Source organism: Poecilia formosa, unplaced genomic scaffold (genome assembly GCF_000485575.1).
Source record: "Poecilia formosa unplaced genomic scaffold, Poecilia_formosa-5.1.2 Scaffold348, whole genome shotgun sequence".
NCBI lineage: Eukaryota > Metazoa > Chordata > Actinopteri > Cyprinodontiformes > Poeciliidae > Poecilia > Poecilia formosa.
The window spans coordinates 613,517-618,122 of NW_006800287.1; the positions used below are offsets into that span (position 1 = coordinate 613,517).

The window sequence follows — 4,606 nt, forward strand, 5'->3', positions numbered from 1 at the left end:
AATATTAAATATAAATCCCAACTCTTAGTGTCTTTAACTTCAACTTTACTCTGGACTCATCTATAGTTTTATTAGTAGATTAACATTATTTGTAGGTCGTATTTAAAATACTAATGTGAATATTTTTTTAAATAAATTTTATATCCCTTACTTTTATCTGTTAATATTTTTACACTTTGGATGGAGTAGTTTGTCAACAAATAGGCACTTTTCTCTTTGGGATAAAGAAAAAGTATATTTTATTCTGCTGTTGAGTCACATGGGCACTGCCTGTTACCTAGCAACAGCTGCCAAGCCCAGCCTGTCACCTAGCAACCCAAGCAGAGTTCCGAAATATTCAGGAAACAAAGAACACTTAACATCTTTTAAGTGTTTTCTGTTACAGTGCGATTCAGTTCTACAATATTTTTTAATTATAGTTTTTACTTTTTTTCTTAAATTTAGTTTTATTATGCAACCTATGGAACAATGTTGGATAAATTGTCTCATTTTAGGGAAATTTATGTGCAACAGCATAAATTCATATTTAGACTACAGATAAAAACAAAAAAGAATAAGAGACTGTAAAGTAAGGGCAAAGTTACAACAAAGGGAAATGGTACTCAATTGTTATCAAAAAAGAAATGCAGAACTGAGTAGGATAATATAAAAAATATACAAGATATGAATTGGTACTTGGAGAACATCAACATACTGCAAAAAAATCCCTTAATTGAACATGTTCTCTTATCTTTCCCATTTTGAATAGTTTCTGAGTGAACTGGACTTCTATGTCTTGTTAATTCTACAAGTTGCTAGAAACTTTGATCAAGTTAATAAAGTTAGTTTAAATTCTATTTTTTTAACACTTTTTAAAAGCAAGTGAACTTAAACATTTAATTTTAACATTAAGCAAATCAAAGTATTTATTTTGATGTTCAGCATATATTTATATATTCTGAAGACAAACATCCACAAGTTTACATATTAAAAACCTATATATTTTTCTTTTACTGAGGTTTGCACTTACAAACATGAATCTCACTAACAGATAATTCATAAATCTAATCAAAAATAAACTCACTTAGGTCAGGGCATTTTCTTTCTTTTTTTTTCCTGTTTTCCATTTAGACTGCAGCTCTTGTTTTCAAAACGAGCTCCACAAGGAAAGCCCAAGTGTTATTGTAGCTGATATACTTTCCTCACTTATTTGTGCCAAATTGGAGGCCTGTTTTCACCACAGCAGCCCTGTGGATAACAATTAGAGGGACTTTCCTGCTCCACAATCTCTCTTGGGGTTCCTTCCCTGAACCGAAGCTGAAACTGACTGGAAAACAAACTGCATGGAAGTTTTTTTTCTAGTTTTGTATTATTTTTTTATCTTAAATTCTTATCTTGTTTATATAAACAGTGTGTAGATAATGATGGGAAGAGGGGATAATGTGATGCTTATGGCGTTTCAGTCAAGGAGTGAGTGATTACTTCCAAATATTTAACATTTGGTGCCTGTTTCTCCGCCTGCATGACGTAACTCAGATGTTTTGTCCAGCTGTGGCTGTAATTCAATGCTGCTGAGTCTCCTTCCTCCGTCCACGCCGGCCCAGCCCCTCACATTCCTCTTTCCATCTGCTCGGAGCTGCTCTCCGTTTCTCTCCTCTTCATCTGATCTTCTGTCGCTGCTCTGCCAGCTCACTCACAACAAAGCTCCACAGATGCTGCTTTATGTTGTTTACATTGGTGACATTCTGTTATTTTGGACATTATAATTGTCAAGTTTGGCCAGCTGTTGCTTCTCCCAGTAGGAGCGAAAACCTGGTGTGGGTTTTCAACTGGAACCGGAGCACATTCTTCTGTTTCTTCATCATTAATTAGATGAAGAACAGAATAATAAATATTTTATTGATCCCAAAAAGAAGAAATTGTTTATTAGTTGACAAGCTACTCAATCCAAGGTGTTAAATATTAATAATACAAATGTAACCATAAAAAAATAAATATAAAATTATACTTGAGAGTGATGAATTTCAAATATGACTGTATATAAGTAAATAAAATAACAAGCATGCACATGCAGTTAAGTTAATTTATAAATAATTTATTCTCGTAATATGACTATGATTTTATTTTCGAAATATTACCTTATCCTCAGATTTTTACGACTTTATACTAACTATTCTCGTAATATTATTAAAAAAATTATCCCTAATACTTCGTCATATTTCTTATTGTATAATAAACTCCTCTTTTTGTAAATTGATCAATTTTCTTTGTTGAAAATGAACAAATATATTGAAATATATATTTCAGTGACTAGCTTAATTTATTTATTACACATTTGTAATAATTTCATTTATTTCTTGCTCTGAGATTTGATCTTTTATTTTCAATGAAAGATTTGTTGTTTTTTAATATTCTCTGTTTTACTACTGGCATCAAAAACTATAATAAATGAGCGGATTCTCAACTTTTCACCCTGTAAATTACTGAATTGACCCACAAATGCATAGGAATGTTTGTATCCAGAGCATTTGTGTAATTATTTGTTTAAATAAATCATTGTTTACTTTCTAACTTCAGTAGAAGCTTTCTGTTCCTCCAGCTCCCCCTGGTGGTAGCTGGAGGAAATACAGGTTTGTTCAAAAAGGATAAAAAAAATAAAATAAAATAAAAAATCCTCGACAGCATTAATAATTTTGAGGGTGGAAATTTTGTTTCTACATGACAAATATTTCACCAGTTGGCGTAGTAGCAGGACCAAGAATTAAATAATGCTGCTATTTCTGTGAGAAGAAGGTAAAGTAAGTTGATCATTAACAGAAAGTTCAAAATAATAGAGTGGAGTTTAACAAGCAGGCCTTACATCTTTAGGCCTGCTTGTTCTTATTAAAATCGGAGTAAAATGGGTTATTCCACACTTTTATTTAAAAGTTAGAGAAAATGGAAGTAATAATAATTTTAATATTGTGAAAAAATTCATTTCAGAAAGTGAAACTCATGAATTATAAAGATTCATGACACATATTTTTTTGTAATTTTGGTAATTATGGATTGCTGATAATAAAATATCCCAACTCAACTTTGTTGTTAATAATAATATGACCCACATTTCCGAAGGCATTGTTATGATTCCTTTTATGTGGAATAATTTGAACGACTCTGTGAAGCGACTAGTGCAGCAAGAAAAAAGAAAAAGAAGAACATTCCTAATTTCCAACCATTTCACCCATAAACCATTGTGTTTTTTAGAGCAAAAGCGACTGTATTTGGAAATTTAGAGCAATATTTACACCCATTAAAACATTTTAGAGACTAACACCATAAAACTAATCGGAAGACTTGGGTCAAGCTCATGTAAATAATTTACATTCCTTAAAAAAAACAATCCACTGAAGCGAGAGATGTTTCCCAGTCATCAGTTATAATGGCCTTTAAAGGCATTTCTGCACAGCTTACAGTTTATGGAGCCCAGAAATATGACGGTGGCTTTTTGAAACAATCCTATATCAGCGCTGAACTTTCGCTGAACCTTATTAATCAGAAAAACATCATTGTAGTTTAGAAGTGAGCAGGTAAATCATTTACAAATAACCTGTTGGTTGTAAAATAAACAGTAATATCAGGGAATAAAAGTCAAGTTTTGTGACACCAGGGACATATTCTGGGATATACGTACAGGGCATTTTACAGGAGGTCCCGATGTTACTTATTTTTAATGTTTTCATATTTGAACTTTTATTAACTTTTATTTTACAATTGTACCTGCACTTTTAGGTGTTATGTCTGGAAAACTGCAGATGGGAAATTAACATGTTGATCTAAAATCTGGCATTTTATTCAAATGTGCAACTTACGTATAAACAAAGTTAACGTTAAACATAAACACGTTTGGTTTCCATAGCAACGAAGGTTGACCGCTTCTGTCGGAACAATGTAAAGATTGTCTCTTGCTCTGAGGTAGGTTTTCAAAACTCATTGCCACGCAGTTTATTTACGGTAAGTTTAAATATAAATCTTGAATATCTAACAGTTTTCTGATGAATGCCTCCAAAGTGAAAAGTAAAAAATAATTAAATAAAAACAAACATCCATCTTGTACCTTCATGCCACCAGCAGGTGTCCTCATGTCCAAACAAACGTGATGGCTGCTTTAAATTTAAAAATGTTATTTTCCTCTTGGATCGCTGTTTTTATTTGAGCTTTAGTTACTAATGGCATGCATGTGTTTGTTGTTCACGCGTGATTTGGGTGTTTTATAGGAGCAGATCCATAATTTTCCTGATTCCAGTCACATCTGACTCCTGCTGATGTTCATGTCTTGAGTCATCTCCGGTTCAGCTTCCGGTCCAGACAGAAATCTCTTGTGATCTTTTGGTCACTGATGAGTAAACGAAACTGAAGTTGGTTTCCGATTCCAGCTTCCGATTGGGGAAGAGGCTAAAGGGCGATTCCACCTAATTTTTCATTATCTTCAGGATATTTAATCTACTCTAGTTTTAAAAAAAACTACAACACCAAGACTCTTCAAACCTGGACTAGATTATTCTCAACTAATGGCAGAATATGTAAAACCATGTTTGTGATTTGTAAAAGCTTTATCTGATTTTTGAAACTTCAATAAAGGGCGATT

At 32.6% G+C, this 4,606-nt stretch overlaps 1 protein-coding gene across 1 annotated transcript in view; it reads left to right on the forward strand.

Moving 5' to 3' along the window:
• Positions 1 to 3,851: 3,851 nt before the first annotated feature.
• The window catches only part of LOC103153392 (probable phosphatase phospho1), an 11,416-nt gene continuing 10,661 nt past the window's right edge, over positions 3,852 to 4,606 (forward strand). Inside the window, exon 1 of the mRNA XM_007574305.2 lies at positions 3,852 to 3,933. The gene's annotated coding sequence lies outside the window, so the exon portion shown is untranslated. The remainder of the gene's footprint in view (positions 3,934 to 4,606) is intronic.